The sequence below is a fragment of the Dendrobates tinctorius genome, unplaced genomic scaffold (assembly GCF_039654945.1).
Source record: "Dendrobates tinctorius isolate UK_male_01 unplaced genomic scaffold, ASM3965494v1 ptg000039l, whole genome shotgun sequence".
In the NCBI taxonomy this organism is placed as follows: Eukaryota; Metazoa; Chordata; class Amphibia; order Anura; family Dendrobatidae; genus Dendrobates; species Dendrobates tinctorius.
In genome coordinates, this window is record NW_027361707.1 from 60263209 (window position 1) to 60283726 (window position 20518).

The window sequence follows — 20518 nt, forward strand, 5'->3', positions numbered from 1 at the left end:
GTGCCTGATATCTTGCTTGCTTGTTTGGTTTTGATCCGGTTCTGTCCCTGTTACGAGTTCTGCCTGCCCCTCTTGTACTGCGCTACCTCTTGTGTATGACTCTCTGCTTGTGACCCGACTTCTCTCTGCTCGTCCCCTTGGTACCACGTCGCCCTCTTGTGTATGACCTTTGGCTTTGCCTGACCTCCCGTCTATTTATCCCTCCTGTACCTCGCTGTCCGTACTGTGTATGAACTCCGTTTTGCCTGACTCTGAGTTTTCTGTCTTCTCTGAAAGCAGGACGCTAAGCCCTGCCCCCTTGCAGTCACGTGACCGTAGGTCCCGTGCCGGCTTGCTAAACTTCATCACTCAGGTCCTGATCCCCAGGGGTCCCTACAGTGCGGGTGAGTCCCTGCTCAGCGGAGGCTGTATGTCGGTGCTGTCAGGATCCTGATACTAGACAGCTTGAATACATGTGAGGAATGCCTGTTTGTTAGGGAATTCTCACATGTATTCAGTTTGTCTAGCAGCTGCAAATCCTGCAGCTGAGACAACAAATACTAGATCCACGAGCACGCCAAAATACTCATAGATCACCCGAGCATGCTCGGGGAGACCCGAGCAACAATGCTACTCGCCCATCACTATTGACAACGCTTCAAACTGACACAAATCTGGAAAAGAAGTTGTCCATGGAATCATCTATACCACCTAACATAACACTCCTCAACAGAGAGAAGCAGTTTCAACCATCAGGGGTTGAGTAACTGAAATGATTGACCAAATATAGCAGGATCAATTACACATTGATAATTTTGTATGGCTCCTGTAGGATAGTTTAAATTTCCAAATGGCCCTTGGCTTAAAAAAGGTTCCCCTTCCCTGCTTTAGGGCAACCCTATACAAAACAGAGCCATTTAACAGCTGTCCACGAGAGTTTGTTCCGATGGGGCAAAACACAGCAGACTTTCTGCACTGATTTTTGGGATGGAAAATAATAAGATTTTTAGAAAAATTCCCTCAACATAAATTTATCTCTTCTGTAGATTTGAAGTCTGAATTATGTCAATGTGCATTGCAGATATCAGGTGCACAATTCACCCTTACAGCCTTGGTTACTGTTCTTGTCTGAAAATTACATATTTCTATAAAAAAAAGTCTATTTCACATTAGTTTTGCAACAAACAAAATACATATGTGTTACTGTGAAAACAGTCACGCTAAAATTGTATTCCAATTTGCAAGTTGTGATTCATGCAAAACATAATTTTCACCTTAAATTAAAGAATCATTCCCAAGTTTAATTAAAAAACAATTACATTATGCGATTAGCATTTATACAATCTATTTCACTTCAACACAAAAGGTTATTAAATACTGAATCACGTAAAAGAAGTCTTATTCTTTGCTACGACCCCAGTGGTCGATATAGAAGCTTATGGGGGATATGATCTCCTTTTGCCGACACCAAACCGTTTGCAATTGATATTATTTAATATTTGAACAAGTCACAATAAAATCTGCTTTTTCCTCCTGCCAGGCGGAGTTGCCATGGTAAATCTCTATGGCTCGCATCGAAAGTTTTGTTTTTAAATAATGAAAAATCATTTGAACTACTCATATATTACTCAAAGGTCTAAAAATACAATTTTACCAAACAGAGAGAAAGGTGCACAGAATGTGATGCATCACGTCTTCATATGTTTTGTGACGGCGGGGAGTTGTTATGCACAAACAGAGCAAGAACGGACCTCATTTTCCTAACGCCACGCTAAATTGAAAAGCTAAAGAGAAGATATTACGCTAAGGAGTGCCAATAGGTGGCACAAACTAGACAAAAATGTCTCTATAGTCCAAATCAATAAGATTATATTTGAAAATAGAGAAATTCATTCCCGACACTGAGAAAATGCAACATAGCCTGAAATATTATCTCAAACATCTGTGCATTATCAAGGTTTATGCAGACATTGATCTGATTTAGCAAAAATGTTTATGGTGTGATTAGAAGTATTTCCCTTTCTGGATATGTTCTTTGATATATAAAGTGAATCTGCAGTAAACAGTCGGTCAATGTGCAGAACAATGAACAACGGTTGTAATATCTACAGCGGGGAAAAAAAGGATTTAGTCAGCCACCAATTGTGTAAGTTCTCCCACTTAAAATCATGAGAGAGGCCTGTAATTGACATCAAAGGTAGACCACAACTATGAGAGTCAAAAAGAGGAAACAAATCCAGAAAGTCCCCTTGTCTGATTTGTCAAGATTTATTTTTCAAATTATGGTGGAAAATAAGTATTTGGTCAAAAAGTTCATCTCAATATTTTGTTATATATCCTTTGGTGGCATTGACAAAGGTCAAACATTTTCTGTAAGTCTTCACAAGGTTGGCACACACTGTTGGTTGTATGTTGGCCCATTCCTCCATGCAGATCTTTGGAGCAGTGATGTTTTGGGCGTGTCGCTTGGCAACACAGACATTCAAATCCCACCAAAGGTTTTCTATAGGGTTGAGATCTGGAGGCTGGCTAGCCCACTCCGGGACCTTCATATGCTTCTTACAAAGCCAATCCTTCTTTGCCCTAGTGGTGTGCTTGAGGACATGTATTGGCTTAAGCAGAGGGACATGTCTGGCACTGCAGGATCTGAGTCCCTGGTGGCGTAGTGTGTTACTGATGGTAGCCTTTGCTACAGTGGTCCCAGCTCTATGCAGGTCATTCACTAGGTCCCCCCGTGTGGTTCTGGGATTTTTGCTCACCGTTCTTGTGATCATTTTGACCCCACTGGGTGAGATCTTGCATGGAGCCCCAGATTAAGGGAAATTATCAGTGGTCTTGTATGTGTTCCATTTTCTTATTACTGCTCCCACAGTTGATTTCATCACATCAAGCTGCTTGTCTATTGCAGATTCAGTCTTTCCAGGCTGGTGCAAGGCTACAATTTTGTTTCTGGTGTCCTTTGACAGCTCTTTGGCCTTGGTCTTCACCATAGTGGAGTTTGGAGTGTCACTGAGGTTGTGGACAGGGGTCTTTTACACTGATAACAAGTTCAAACAGGGGCCATTACTACAAGTAATGAGTCAAGGACAGAGGATCCTCTTAAAGAAGAAGTTACAGGTCTGTGAGAGCCAGAAATCTTGCATGTTTTAGGTGACCAAATAATTATTTTCCACCATTATTTGCAAAATAAATCTTGTCAAATCAGACAAGGTGATTTTCTGGATTTGAGGTCTCATTTTGACTTTCATAGTTGTGGTCTACCTATAATTTCAATTACAGACCTCCCTCAGTCTTTAACTGGTAAGAGAAGTTTGTAATTTTTTTTCTATTCGCATACAAAAAAAATAGATGTCTTTCTGATGGTAGAAACTGACACAGAGACCAGAAATGGATAAAGGTGGTATACAGCACACTGCACAAAAGTGGTCTCAACACAGTAGGAAATCATGGCCCCAAATTCACAGAGCAGGGAGTGCTTCTTCTTACATGATTGTAGTCCATAAAGTCGACAACCCCTTAGATAATGTTAGATAATAACTTGACTTCCCTAGCTCAACATAACTATTTTAATACATTCAAGGAATTATCAAATGATTGCAAATCAATTTATTTTGTTTGGTCACAGCTAGGCATAAGCGGATCTGCTAGTATTCAAAATCAGCAAATTGTGTGGATTTTACAAAGAAATTTGATTTGCAGTAATATTGAATGCTAGGATATGAATATTCCTAAAAATGCTCTGCATTCTTTCCAGGCTCAGAGCATAAACATTGAAGGATATATATAAAAAAAAAATAATAATGGTAACATAGCCACTCACTTATCCTACCATGCCTGCAGCCTGTTGTATGGTCGTCTATGCTTCTTCTTTTCCCATTATCCCACTACATTCATTACTTTCAGCCTCTGCAATCCACATCCTGGCTTCCAAAATCACTGTGCACCATGCCGTCTCTTAAGTGACGTGTGTCATAAAATTGTGAGGACATGGCAAGTGTTTTGAAGACATGGCACAAAGATGTCAGAGACCTAGTTGAGCCACAAGCCAGTGCCAGAAAGAAGAAGCCAAGCAAAATGTGTGTGACGAGGTAAGAAAAAAAAGAAAAGGAGCCTTGGATGGCAGTCTGTGGGAAAGTGGGACAGGTGTGTCTAACCTCCTACAGTTTAGCAAATTGTAAAATAGCATCTGCAGCTGACAGCAATTTTCTCTGAATTCGCTGGAGTAAATTACAAAATATTATTAATCAGGAGAAAACAAATTTTTGCACAAAATTCGAGAAGACTTCAACTCATTCACAGCCATTGAAACCCTCTTACAAATGTTATCACACTCAGACACAATCATATTCTATTTTAGAAGCAAATATCAACAGGAATTACCATGTTCTTTTGGAACCCCTGAGGGTCCAGTCGCCACAAAGGTACGCACCTCAGCCAGAGGTGTGGTACCCAACTCTCGGGTAAGGAGGGGGCACTACCTGGTACCCACACACTAGCAACCAATACCACTCCTCACCAGGCCAGGGGGGACCTAGGTAGAGCGTGTGGGTGGAAGAAGTACATAAGGGTAGGACAGCTGGAGAGAAAGCTGACAGTTGGTAGTGGAGAGTTGTCATGGTATCAGGAGTCAGTTGGAGCAGGTGTCAAGATAGGAGAGGAGTGAGGGAGAGGGGCTCCAGTAAAGAGAAGGAGTCCTAGGGGCCAGGGAAGTGAAGGCTCCCCCTGTGGCCCCCAAATCCACGCCAACCGTAGTCAGGAGGAGGGACTAGGTCACAGTGGGGACCAGCCCCAGACTAGTGGAGAGACTGTAGGACTCAGCTAGCGAACCGGAGGCTGTAGTATCTGTATGTGCGACAGCCAAATCCACACACAATCGCTATAAAGTAAGCCACATAGGGTCAAGGGGACCAGGAGATCATCACCCGACAGGACCTGAGGCTACTGGCTTGGGACACTGTGTGTGAGGCGCAGGGTAGGAGGGCATGAGCCAGCGCAGAGAGATGACCTGGGAAAATACACAAGAAGGGGGTCCTCGAAAAATGCACCCAAACTACCTGTGAGTTGGATGGACCACTGACCCGGAGGACACAGCACCCGGCTGGTGATTGTAACCTAAAGACTGTGAGTAAAGTGTGAAGACTGCACCCTGCTGTGTTCTCAGAGTTATTTGCTGCATCAAGTGCCCTGCACTACAACAGTTACCATCATCAAATGATCCCTATAACTGCCCTGGGGCACGTTCTCCCCGTGGAGAGCTGTCATATCTGCTGCTTCACCAACGGCCCCAGTGGACTTGAATCGCAGCATCGGCCATCTATTGTCGAACACCATGGGTGGCGTCACAACTTAATCCCATATAAACTCTCCCCCTTTCATTTTATTGCACGCCCAAGGCCATGTACCGGGTCACTGCTTCCATGATAACCCCAGAATAACTGACTGACCCGGACCGAGTACCCCCAGCTCTAGCGGGCGTCGCATTCTCATCAAAATCAAATTTCAATAGTTTGACAAGTGTGGGTGATAATCTCATTGGAGAACACCAGTAAAGCCATAAAAGTAGAGAAAAATAGAGCCTCACCTATTTTTTTTTACAAAAACATAAAAATTAGTGTTCAGCATGAAACACAGACTAATGCAATTTTTGCAAGAATAGTGCTTTTAGTCAAAGACTAAATTAAAAATCGCAAGAAAACCCTTTTAAAATAAATGCAACCAATAATGTATGAATATAATGTAATAACGTCATAAATACATAGAAAACATTAACTCTGTCACTTCCTATTTGAATGAATGTCCTTCAAAGGAAGATATAAAAGTAGCTAATAGTTTATTACTGGAGTGTTGCTTTTGATCTAAGGTCCCTGACCCTACTCTTATACTCATCTGTATTTGTTGGAGCCAGCCGAAGGTCACTTTCCAATGCAAGTCTATGAGAACATTCTGGTTCTAATGGACTTGCATTGATAGCTTGTGACCTAACTTCTGACTTTAGGTCAGTCAGAAGTTACATTCACAAGATGGCACCACGGGACAAGAGCAATGCCGATGAAAGGTGAAGACGCTGAAGGGCGAGTATAAGACTAAGGTCAGGGACCTTAAATTAGAAGCAATAGTCTAGTGCTGAAAAAAAAAAACCCTGCAGGAGTGATGTTTTATCCCCTTCATGACTGGAGGTATTTTCGGTTTTGCATTTTTCAATTTTTGCTCCCCTTCTTCTCAGAGCAATAACTTTTTTATTTTCCATCAATATGGCTGTTTGAGGGATTGTTTTTGCGGGAAGAGTTGTACTGTTGAAGAACATCATTAGTTTTACCATGTTGGGTAATAGAAAATGGGTAAAAAGTTCCAAGTGCAGTGAAATTGCAAAAAAAAGTGCAATTCCACAATTGTTTTTTGCTTGAATTTTTTACTAGGTTCATTAAATGCTAAAACTGACCTGCCATTTTGATTCTCCAGGTTATTATGCGTTCAAAGACACCAAACATATCTACAGTAATTCTTTTTTATCTAAGTGGTGAAAAAAGTCAAACTTTGTTAAAAGAAAAAAAAAAAAATTGCGCCTTTTTTTATGATCGCGGGTTGGGTGAGGACTTATTTGTTGCACGCTGAGCTAAATTTTTAATGATACCATCTTGGTGCAGATACGATCTTTTGATTGGCCGTTATTGCATTTTAACCCAAAAAAAGTAATTCTGGCGTTGTGACCTTTTTCTCACTACGCTGTTTAGCGATCAGGTTAATCCTTTCCTTTTCCTGATAGATCAGGCGATTCTGAATGCTGCAATACTAAATATGTGTATGCTTTTATTTGTTTTATTTTGAATGGGGCGAAACGGGGGTGATTTGAACTTTTATATTTTTTATTTTTTTCTGTTTTTAAAAACGTTTAACTTTTGTCATGCTTCAATAGTCTCCATGGGAGACTAGAAGCTGCCACATCCTGATCAGATTGCCTGTAAGCAGTAGAATTTCTCACTTGCTATGAGCGCCGACCACCAGGCGCCGCTCATAGCAATCCAGCAGTGACAACCATAGAGGTCTACTGGAGACCTCTGGTTGTCCTGCCAAAGAACCGGTTTACCCATGATCAGGTGACGGGGTCACCGGTGGGCAGATTTCCAGCCCGATGGCCGGAAATGCGACTTAAATGCTGCTGTGATTTGACAGCAGTATTTAATGGGTTAATAGCCGCAGGTGCATCGTAATGTCCATGATGTAGCATCCTCTCATTGGTGGTCGGACATTAGCTGCTCTGGTGAGGTGGCAACTCAGGACTGGCCCGCGGGCAACACCTTCTACAGAAGGGGCGTGTGTGTTTGGGGTGGAGCATAGCATATAAAATGCTCTCAGCAGCGCATACGAGCACACTAGTGTGATTTATGTTTGGTATATGTGGGTGGATACTCTGTCTGCAAGTTTGTGTGTGTCTGTCTATGCTCAAGGACTGTACACATTGGCAAGCATGTAGCACACCTATGCGATTTTGTAACCATGGCGCAACGCCTGAGTCTCTAGCCTACTAATGCTTAGGGTGCCGGTCAGGCACAAGTTCAGTAGCATCGTGACTGGGGCAACTAGCTGCTTGGCTTAGCATCTATTTTGTTCTGGTGTGCGGTTAGCACAGTTCAGCTACAGAGCAAGCTCAACCCTTATGTTCTATCTCTCTGTGAAGGCAACAGGGTATTTTACCTAGTGTCATAAGTGTTCTTTTCTTCTGGTTCAGCATCTGCTCTATTCAAGTGTGCAGTTAGCACAGTTTTGTTGAAGAGCTAGCTCAATCCACGTGCTCACATCCCTGTGATGATAACATGGTATAGTACTTACCATACTTGGGCAGTTCCTCTCCGATCTCGCATCAGTCGAACATCCCTTAAGCGGATATTAGCTACTCACAAATAGCAACCTTACAAAATCCAGCTGCTTCAAAATCTCAATGAGGATGACCCAGATCAGCATGCTGAATTTACAGAATGGGCAAAACAAAAATTGACACAAGACCTTCAGTTTAAACAGAACATTATATTCAGTGATGAGGCAAACTATTTTTGGGTTGGCGATTTTTATGAATACACCTAAATAAAATGGGAATGTTGACATTTTCCTTGAATAGTGTGTCTTGCATTGAAATCTGCTGCAATGACCCGGGTACTGCGTTCACCAGACATCAACACAATTTCTATCCGCACAAAGAAAAACTTGTAAATAACTCATGAAAGAATAAAGTTACATTAAAACCAAGCACACCATTGTTTTTTTGTGAAATTCTCAATAAGTTTGATGCGCCACATTAGCCTCTTTCCTCTGTAAAAATAAAGTTGGATCCAAAATGGCCAACTTTAATATGGCCACCATGGTCAGCACTAGAGTTGAGCGATACCGTCCGATACTTCAAAGTATCGTATCGGATGGTATCGGCCGATCTTTAAAAAAAGTATCGGTATCGCCGATTCCGATACCGGAAGTCCCATTCAAGTCTATGGGACTTCCGGTATCGGAATAAGAAAAACCCTTTCCTGCCCTTGTACAGCCTCTCTGGGGTCTGTACGGGCCTTTCGGGGGGCTGTGCCGGCCTGCCAGGGGGTCTGTGCAGGCTCCGGTGGTCTGTGCCGGCCTGCCGGTGGTCTGTGCAGGCTCCGGGGGGCTGTGCCGGCCTGCCGGGGGGCTGTGCCGGCCTGCCGGGGGGCTGTGCAGGCTCCGGGGGGCTGTGCCGGCCTGCCGGGGGGCTGTGCCGGCCTGCCGGGGGGCTGTGCCGGCCTGCCGGTGGTCTGTGCAGGCTCCGGGGGTCTGTGCAGGCATCGTCCGATGGGACTACAAGTCCCATCGGGCGATGCCTGCTACCATGACAGTGATTGACACATTAGCCAATGATGGGACAGTAGTAGTCCCATCATCCGGCTAATGTGTTAAATGTAAAAAAAAAAAAAAAAAAAAAAAAATTACATGCTACATACATACAACATGCATACTACATACATGCTACATTCATACTACATACTACATACATGCTACATTCATACTACATAAATACTACATGCAACATACATACTACATATATACTACATGCATGCTACATACATACTGCATGCTACATACATACCACATATATACTACATACATACTACATGCATGCTACATGCATGCTACATGCTACATACATAACACATATATACTACATGCATGCTACATACATACTACATGCTACATACTACATATATACTACATGCATGCTACATACTACATGCTACATACATACTACATATATACTACATGCATGCTACATACATACTGCATGCTACATGCATGCTACATACATACTACATACATACTACATGCTACATACATACTACATATATACTACATACATACTACATACATACTACATGCATGCTACATGCATGCTACATACATACCACATACATAACACATATATACTACATGCATGCTACATACATACTACATACTACATACATACCATATACATACTACATGCATGCTACATACATACTACATGCATGCTACATACATACTACATGCTACATACATACTACATATATACTACATGCATGCTACATACATACTGCATGCTACATGCATGCTACATACATACTACATACATACTACATGCTACATACATACTACATATATACTACATACATACTACAAACATACTACATGCATGCTACATGCATGCTACATACATACCACATACATAACACATATATACTACATGCATGCTACATACATACTACATGCTACATACATACCATATACATACTACATGCATGCTACATACATACTACATGCATGCTACATACATACTACATGCTACATACATACTACATATATACTACATGCATGCTACATACATACTACATGCTACATACATACTACATATATACTACATGCATGCTACATACTACATGCTACATACATACTACTAGAGTTGAGCGATACCGTCCGATACTTCAAAGTATCGTATCGGATGGTATCGGCCGATCTTTAAAAAAAGTATCGGTATCGCCGATTCCGATACCGGAAGTCCCATTCAAGTCTATGGGACTTCCGGTATCGGAATAAGAAAAACCCTTTCCTGCCCTTGTACAGCCTCTCTGGGGTCTGTACGGGCCTTTCGGGGGGCTGTGCCGGCCTGCCAGGGGGTCTGTGCAGGCTCCGGTGGTCTGTGCCGGCCTGCCGGTGGTCTGTGCAGGCTCCGGGGGGCTGTGCCGGCCTGCCGGGGGGCTGTGCCGGCCTGCCGGGGGGCTGTGCAGGCTCCGGGGGGCTGTGCCGGCCTGCCGGGGGGCTGTGCCGGCCTGCCGGGGGGCTGTGCAGGCTCCGGGGGTCTGTGCAGGCATCGTCCGATGGGACTACAAGTCCCATCGGGCGATGCCTGCTACCATGACAGTGATTGACACATTAGCCAATGATGGGACAGTAGTAGTCCCATCATCCGGCTAATGTGTTAAATGTAAAAAAAAAAAAAAAAAAAAAAAAAATTACATGCTACATACATACAACATGCATACTACATACATGCTACATTCATACTACATACTACATACATGCTACATTCATACTACATGCAACATACATACTACATATATACTACATGCATGCTACATACATACTGCATGCTACATACATACCACATATATACTACATACATACTACATGCATGCTACATGCTACATACATAACACATATATACTACATGCATGCTACATACATACTACATGCTACATACTACATATATACTACATGCATGCTACATACTACATACATACTACATATATACTGCATGCTACATACATACTGCATGCATGCTACATGCATGCTACATACATACTACATACATACTACATGCTACATACATACTACATATATACTACATACATACTACATGCATGCTACATGCATGCTACATACATACCACATACATAACACATATATACTACATGCATGCTACATACATACTACATATATACTACATGCATGCTACATACATACTACATGCTACATGCATGCTACATACATACTACATACATACTACATGCTACATACATACCACATATATACTACATACATACAATACATTCATACAATACATACATAGACATACAGTACATATAACATAGAGTAACATACTTACCAATACTTGTCACATTGTTCCCCGAAGCCATTGTCTTTTCCGGAATAAATATTAACATAACAAACCACAAAAATACTCACCCACGATCCGAAGCAGTCCACGAGTGTGTCCTACGACGATCTTGGGTAGAGAACTGCAGCATCAGCTGTTGCTGCCGTTCTCTACGGGCTGCAGGAATCCAATGACGGAAGGTAGGTATCCTTCCGCACTGTATTCCTCCGCCACTTAAAAAAAAAAAAGTCCCTAGTCTCACTTTATGCCATTGCTGTGTGGGAATTTCCCACACAGCAATGGCATAAAGTGAGACTAGGGACTTTTTTTTTTTTTAAGTGGCGGAGGAATACAGTGCGGAAGGATACCTACCTTCCATCATTGGATTCCTGCAGCCCGTAGAGAATGGCAGCATCATCTGATGCTGCAGTTCTCTACCCAAGATCGTCGTGGGACACACTCGTGGACTGCTTCGGATCGTGGGTGAGTATTTTTGTGGTTTGTTATGTTAATATTTATTTCGGAAAAGACAATGGCTTCGGGGAACAATGTGACAAGTATTGGTAAGTATGTTACTCTATGTTATATGTACTGTATGTCTATGTATGTATTGTATGAATGTATTGTATGTATGTAGTATATATGTGGTATGTATGTAGCATGTAGTATGTATGTAGTATGTATGTAGCATGCATGTAGCATGTAGTATGTATGTAGCATGCATGTAGTATATATGTAGTATGTATGTAGCATGCATGTAGTATATATGTAGCATGTATGTAGTATGTATGTGGTATGTATGTAGCATGTAGTATGTATGTAGCATGCATGTAGTATATATGTAGTATGTATGTAGCATGTAGTATGTATGTAGTATGTATGTAGTATGTATGTGGTATGTATGTAGCATGTAGTATGTATGTAGCATGCATGTAGTATATATGTAGTATGTATGTAGCATGTAGTATGTATGTAGTATGTATGTAGTATGTATGTAGCATGCAGTATGTATGTAGCATGTATGTAGTATGTATGTAGTATATATGTAGTATGTATGTAGCATGTAGTATGTATGTAGTATATATGTAGTATGTATGTGGTATGTATGTAGTATGTATGTAGCATGTAGTATGTATGTAGCATGCATGTAGTATGTATGTAGTATTTTTTTTTTTTTTTTTTTAACATTTAACACATTAGCCGGATGATGGGACTACTACTGTCCCATCATTGGCTAATGTGTCAATCACTGTCATGGTAGCAGGCATCGCCCGATGGGACTTGTAGTCCCATCGGACGATGCTTGCACAGACCCCCGGACATCAGCACAGCCCCCCGGCAGGCCGGCACAGCCCCCCGGCAGGCCGGTACAGACCCCCACAGGGTGCACAGACCACCGGCAGGCCGGCACAGCCCCCCGGCAGGCCGGTACAGACCCCGGGCAGTCCACACAGCCCCCCGGCAGGCCGGCACAGCCCCCCGGCAGGCCGGCAGAGACCCCCGGAAGGCCCGAAATGACGGCGCATCATGATGCGCACACACCGCGCATCATGATGACGTCAGGCCGTCAATCAACTGAACTTCCGATTCCGATGCCGAATTCCGATATTGAAAAAATATCGGAAGTCGGTATCGGAATTCCGATACAGCAAGTATCGGCCGATACCCGATACTTGCGGTATCGGAATGCTCAACACTAGTCAGCACCCATCTTGAAAAGTTTTCCCCCTCCCATATACTAATGTGCCACAAACAGTAAGTTGCTATCACGATTCACAAACCTTTCCCATTTTATTTAGGTGTATCCATATACATGGCCCACCCTGTCGATGTGGCAGTGCCAAGTGAGAGCAACAGCAGGAAAAGTAATATGAGAAGCTGGAGAAATACCAGGACCTCAAAGGAGAACTGGAGATGTTGAAGGTGAAGGCAACAGTGATTCCAGTGGTGATATGAGCACTTGGAGCAATGACCCATAAGTTGGGAAAATGGCTGCAACAGATCCCAGGAGCAACATCTGAACTCTCTGTCCATAACAGCACAATGCTAGGAATAACTAAGATCCTGAGCAGAACCCTCAAACTCCCAGGCCTCTGGAAGAGGACCCGAGAATGAAGGACAAAAAAACCACCCCCATTGGGGGGGTGAGAATGAAGTTTATATACATATATATACATATACATTATTTTTATTATTATTTATTTATATAGCACCATTGATTCCATGGTGCTGTACATGAGAAGGGGTTACATGCAAATTACAGATATCACTTACAGTAAACAAACTAACAATGACAGACTGATACAGAGGGGAGAGGACCCGGCCCTTTCAGGCTTACATTCTACAGGATGGTGGGGAAGGAAACAGTGGGTTGGTGGGTTGCAGCAGTTCCGGTGTTGGTTGAGGTGATATCTCCGGTAGTGGTGAGGAGGTAGCTGGATCATTTCAGGCTGTAAGATTTCTTGAAGAGGTGAGTTTTCAGGTTCGGTCTGAAGGATCTGAATGTGGTTGATAGTCCGATGTGTTGGGGCAAAGAATTCCAGAGGATGGGAGCTATTCGGGCGAAGTCTTGGAAGCAGTTGTATGGGGAGCGAATAAGTGTGGAGGAGAGAAGGAGGTCTTCGGAGGACAGGAGATTACGTGAGGGAAGGTATCGGGAGATTAGTTCAGAGACATATGGGGGAGACAGGTTATAGATGGCCTTCTAGGTCAGTATTAGTAATTTGAATTGGATACAGTGAGGGAATGGGAGCAAGTGGAGAGATTTGCAGAGGGGAGAAGCAGAGGAGTAGCGAGGAGAGAGATGAATTAGTTGGGCAGCAGAGTTAAGGATGGACTGGAGAGGGGCGAGGGTGCTAGCAGGGAGGCCACAGAAAAGGATGTTGTAGTAGTAGAGGCGGGAAATGATGAGGGCATGCACAAGCATTTTAGTAGATTGAGGGTTGAGGAAAGGACGGATTCTGGAAATATTTTTGAGCTGGAGGCGACAGGAGTTAGAAAGAGCTTGGATGTGTGGTTTGAAGGGCAGGGCTGAGTCAACAGTTACTCCAAGGCAGCGGACTTCCGGTACTGGGGAAAACATGATGTCATTAATTGTGATAGAAAGGTCAGGTAAGGAGATCTGTGAGATGAAGGAAAGATGATGAGTTCAGATTTGTCCACATTGAGCTTGAGGAAGCGAGAGGAGAAGAAGGAGCATATAGCTGATAGACACTCCGGGATTCTGGACAGCAGAGAGGTAATGATTGGGCAAGAGAGGTAGATCTGAGTGTCATTAGCATAAAGGTGGTAGTGGAATCTGTGGGACTTTATTAGTTGCCCCAGGCCAAGTGTATAGATTGAAAAGAGTGGGGGTCCTAGAACAGAGCCTTGGGGGACTCCAACAGAGAGGGTGGGATGAGGAGGTAGTGTGGGAGTGGGAGGCGCTGAATGTGCAGTTGGAAAAGTATGAAGAAATCCAGGATAGGGTGAGGTCTTTGATACCAAAGGAGGAGAGGATCTGTATTAGGAGGCAGTGGTCAGCTGTGTCGAAAGCAGGTCAAGAAGCAGGAGTATAGAGTATTTTCTGTTCGCTTTGGCTGTAAGTAGGTCATTAGCAATTTCAATCAGGGCTGTCTCAGTGGAGTGATGGGGTGGAAACCAGATTGTAGATTGTCAAAGAGCATCCTAGATGAGAGGTCAGAGGAAAGTTCAGCATGGACGTGCAGCTCCAGGAGTTTGGAAGCGAATGGGAGCAGCGATACTGGGTGATAGCTGGACATAGTGGTTGGGTCAAGGGTTGGCTTTTTAAGGATAGGCATGATTGTGGCATGTTTGAAAGCAGAAGGAAAGGTACTGGAAGTTAGTGATAGGTTGAAGAGGTGGGTTAGGGATGGGATAAGTGTGGTGGTGAGGTTGGGGAAGTGGTGGTATGGGATGGGATCGAGTCCACAGATTGTGAGGTGCGATTTGGAGAGGAGACAATTAAGCTCCTCTTCAGTGATGTTGGAGAGGGAGGTTATGGTGTTTGGGCATTGGTCTGTTATACAAAAAAGTTGTGGTGGTTGAACAATGAAGACAAAGTCCTCAGCAGAGATGAGGGTGGTAGGAGGGGCAGTAGTGGGTGGAGGAGGGAGATAAATGTTTTGAATAACTGTTTGGGGTTGTAGGATAGGGAAGATACAAGGGTTGTGAAGTAGGCCTGTTTAGCAGAGGTGAGGACAGATTTGAAAGCGAGTGTTGCCTGTTTGAATGCAGTGAAGTCGTCTTGTGAATTAATTTTCTTCCAATCCTTCTGCAATCCTGAACACTTGCTGGAGCTTTTTAGTGGTGTTATTGTGCCAGGGTTGTCTGATGGTACGTCACACTTTGCCATGAACGAGAGTGGAGACCAAGTCCATAGCTGATGCAAGAGTGGCATTGTAGAAAGCAGTGGCACTGTCTGTGTCCTGGAGTGAGGATATGGATGCCAGTGGTAGAATAGAGTCAGAGAGCGTGTGGGTGTCTAGGTGTGCAAGGTTTCTGCGGGGGTGTGCATGTTGCTGGACATGGGTGACAGGAGAGGGGGCCAGGGATGAGAAAGTGAGTAGATGGTGGTCAGATAGAGGGAGAGGGGAGGTTGTGAAGTTAAAAAGAGAGCAGAAGCAGGTGAAGACCTGTCAAATGTACGGCTGTCTGTTTGGGTGGCTGAGGAGGACCACTGAGTAAGTCCAAGCGAATAAGTAAGGGACAGGAGTTTGGAGGCTGCCGACTGAAGGGTAACAGTGGGGATGTTGAAGTCACCATGACGATAATGGGGATGTGAGTGGAAAGAAAGTGAAGAAGCCAGGTAGAGAATTGGTCAATGAAGGCAGTGGTCGGGCCTGGAGGTCGGTATATGACAGCCACTTGGAAGTTGAAGGGAGAGTACATGCGGACAGAGTGGACTTTAAAGGGAATCTGTCACCCTATTTTTCACCGCCATCAGGGGCCTATCTACAGCATTCTGTAATGCTGTAGATAAGCCCCCTATGTAACCTGAAAGATAAGAAAAATGAGTTAGATTATACTCACCCAGGGGCAGTCATGGTCTGGCCCGGGTCCGATGGGTGTTGTGGTCCGTTCCGGCTCCTCCCTTCTTCTAAAGGTGACGTCTTCCTCTTTGCTGCCTGTCGTGGCTCTTGCACAGGCGCACTGCTCTGCCTTGTTGTGGGCAGAGCAGAGTCCTGCAGTGCTCAGGCACCAGGAGAGGACCAGCAATTATGTGTAATAAAAGAATATGTTTGTGTTACATTTATCGCTTTTTAATGTCTAAAAATATTGTAATGCTTCTTGATTCGAACGTTTGATCCTGTGTTTTGTGGTTGGTGTCTCTTTTTGCTAAGCCAGTGAGGTGTTTTAGTACTCTTATCTTTATTTCTGTCAGTTTTGGGTAACAGGTATTTTTCATTTACTCTGTTTATCTGTCATATCACCTTTTGGGTGCAGCATTAAATACCTTCCCCTACTGGTGCTTCTTGCTGGTGATACACTTTGTTGGATTCATTCACTGTGCTGTAGTATGTGTTAATTGCAGTTGTTTTGTTTGTGATTCCTTTTATCTTTAGATAACTGCTACTCTAGGGATCCTAGGAGCTTCCCAAGATATTCAGGGTAAGCCACCATTGAGCGGAGAAGCCTTTGCGTGACCTTAGGGTGCCAAACTTCATGGTCAGGCAGGGGTAGAACAGAGTAAGGGAAGGACTTTACCTATTCTGAACAAGGACCTGTCAGGTTCAGGTATTTGTCATCCTGGTTTGCACATTATCTGAATGCGCTTTAGCAGTCATAACAAATATAAACAGCTCAGGAAGCTTAATAATTTAAGTATTTTACAACTGAATGATATCGGAAACAACTTACAATAAAATACAACTACAGATGTAGCTAAATTTACCCTTTAAATGAATATTACAAGCACTCCGGTAGAAGGTGATGAGGTGCCAGAGTAGGGCTCCAATCCTTAACAATAGAGGCACAAAAACTCAGCAGTCAATATTATGTTTTGGAGGCTTGGACTGGCCCACAGGGGAATTCTGTGGTGGGCCCCTCTGCAAGAGTGAGCCACGACCCTCTTACATGAGCAGTAATTGGCACAAGATGCTTGGATCACTATGTACAGACAAAGGTAACATCATATTCATTTAACAATATACCCTGTTCATTGTTATATAAATTTATGATTGTAAGCCACATTTGCATGTAATTGAAAATTGGGGCCCTAGAGTGGGCTACTGGTGGACCATTGTCACCGTAGTCCGAAGCTGCATCAATGGCTTTTACAGTGTTAGTTTATCTTAATCTTTTTAAGACATCATCTTCTGTGACAAGTTATCAAGATGGTGCATTATTTATCAAGATAAACTTGGCCATATTTGTAGATATGGCTTTCAAAAATCACATCCAGAAATAATAGAAAAAAAGCTAGACTAGTTTTATATTCCTTTTACAGTTCACAGATATAGTAAAGGTAAAAAATTAAACTACCTTTTCTATACACATATTGTTTAGTTTGTAATATTGTTACTTATTTTGGTCCTACGTTGCATCAGAGTCCAGAGATGCATTCACATTTTTTTAGAGTTAAATTATAATTTGAGCATTCTACGAATTGTAATTTTACTGAACAGAAAAATGAGAAACATATTGCTCATCCACATTCTAGAACCTCAGATAAGCTGTTAGGAGTGAATCTAGCCCAGCTTGTCATCTGTACATAATAACAGCCAGCAAAAGCATGAATACATTAAATTATACCCTGTAACTCAGAACTGGAACATGTGATTGAGTTATTACAATGTATAGGTATAAGACTGCTATGTATACATAATCAAATGGAGTTTATAAATATATATTTTATATATTCCTCCTATTCCTACAACTTGTGTCTCAGAGCATCATTTGAATATTTCTTATGACATCATATGTGTTAGGAACAGCGGAACGCACTAAATAAAAATAATAATAAAGTGCGTTCGCCGCTCGGGGTCCACCGTGCAGTAGGTGATATAACCGCTGCTAAGTGGTGGCAGGAGCAAAAAAGGCAGAAATGTGAACAGGGCTAAACTTCACCCAGGTGCGCAGAGCAATCTCAGTTATTTCACAGAGTTGCCAAACAAGTACAAACACAAAAGACTGAGCCTGTTGAGGTCACAGTACTCAGTAAAAACGCACACACGGTATCAGGTCACAGGAGTAGCCCAAGACGGCAGCACTACTTCCTTCTAGACCAACCGTGTGTGGAGCGTCGCAACTGAGGAAGCAAAGGGGCTGCAACTGCAGCGCGGCGTGTACACTGCCGCTAAACGACAAAGCTAAGGCACAAGCGCAATGTTGGACGCTAGCAGCTTTGAATGTTGCAGCAGAGGAGAGCTGGCGCTGATTCTAACTCAGTCCCTAACCACATACGTAATATCAGAGGGATGGGGTTTTATAATGAGTCATTCACCAGAATCATACATCCATCCTCATACACACAGCAGCAAGTAAGTCTATACTAGCGCATGGCAGAATAGCCATTCGCGCCTTTTATAGCAGCCGGGACCGTCCGCAACCTTCCAGATCTCTGAGATGGACCAATAAGATCTGGAGCAGGCCCTGAGCACATGACTCCCGATCTCCAATGAGCATGCTCAGTAGGAGGACAGAAGGACTTAGCCTCAGGAGAGATTTGCTGCAAGGCAATCTCCTCTGCAGTAGATAAACAGCAGGAGACTGCAGAATGTGAGGGTCTGGATTCCTGCAGAGTAAACACAGAAACCCGACGCCTAACATTACCCCCCTCCTCCCTGAGCCTTCTGATCCACCAACTTGTGCCCATCAGAGATATAGGCATCAGACTCGTCCGAAGGCAAGTCTGATGTCCCGGTAGGTGACAGTGAGACCCGGGTCAAGTGGTAGGCATCAGGGGCGGCAAGATTGCCAGGTTTGAGAAGGGACCTGTGGGAGACAACGAGAGCAGAAGTTAAAGTGGAACGCCATCGTGTGTTGGCAGGCGTCTCCATCCTTCGTTTAAGGAGGCTATTCCGAGCACAAAAGGCGCAGGCCCGAATATATTTTTTAACATCCCGAGCCCTGTGCGGCCACCAGTAAGACCCTGCCAGGAGTTTTGTTGTCTGCATATAGCCACAGTGATCACCCCTCCTGGACTCGTGTGCCCACATGAGAACCTTCGGCCGAAGGCGGGGAGGAACAAGGGTCTTGCCCGGTGGCACAGAATTTGGTCGTTGCGGGGCACTGTTGTTCTGAGAAACAGCGTGTTGACAAATATAACCGCAACTAGAGTCTTGTGCCAGACGCGCCTGAAGAACGGCGCGAGACACCTCCATGGGCTATGGGGGTGGAACCTCTGGCTCGGGTAGTTCCAGAGGCTCAAAAAAATTGGGAGCCGAGGTAACCTTCCGTTTGGACTGAGCACGCTCCATACTGCGCTCCGAAAAACGGAGGTCAATGCGGGTGGAAATGGCAATCAGTTCTTCCAAACTTGCAGGAACCTCTGTGGTAGAGAGAGCATATTTAACATGCTCTGCCAAACCTCTCCAAAACACAGGGATGAGGGCTTTATCGGACCACTCCAGCTCGGAAGCTGGACGGCACACTGACTCACCGAGAGAGAACCCTGAGTCAAAGCAAGAAGCTGAAGAGAGGTGTCGTGCGTGACCCGTGGACCGAGGAAGACCTGCTTAATAGCTGTTAGAAACTGAGCAGCAGTCCGAACCTCTGGGTCACCACGCTCCCATAATGGCGTAGCCCACTCCAACGCCTTGCCCGACAGAAGGGAAACAATAAACCCCACCTTGGCCCGCTGTGTAGGGAATCGAGCAGCCAGTAGCTCCAGCTGAATAGAGCACTAGCTGATGAAACCCCTACAGGAGGCGCCATCACCAGAAAATTTATCTGGCAATGGGAGGCGGGTAACTGTCGGCGCGAGGGAGGATGTGGACATACGGGAAACTGCGTCTGTGATTGCCTTTGCAGCAGCTTCGGTGGATTGTGCAGCTGAGAGAGCCCTCTCAAGAGTGGCCAACCTGCCCTCAAGCTGCCGAATACACTGTAACAGTTGCTGCTGTTCTGCCACCACTAGCCTGACCCTGGTGCTAGTATAATGTTAGGAACGGCGGAACGCACTAAATAAAAATAATAATAAAGTGCGTGCGCCGCTCGGGGTCCACCGTGCAGTAGGTGATATAGCCGCTGCTAAGTGGTGGCAGGAGCAAAAACGGCAGAAATGTGAACAGGGCTAAACTTCACCCAGGTGCGCAGAGCAATCTCAGTTATTTCACAGAGTTGCCAAATAAGTACAAACACAAAAGACTGAGCCTGTTGAGGTCACAGTACTCAGTAAAAACGCACACACGGTATCAGGTCACAGAAGTAGCTCAAGATGGTGGCACTACGTCCGTC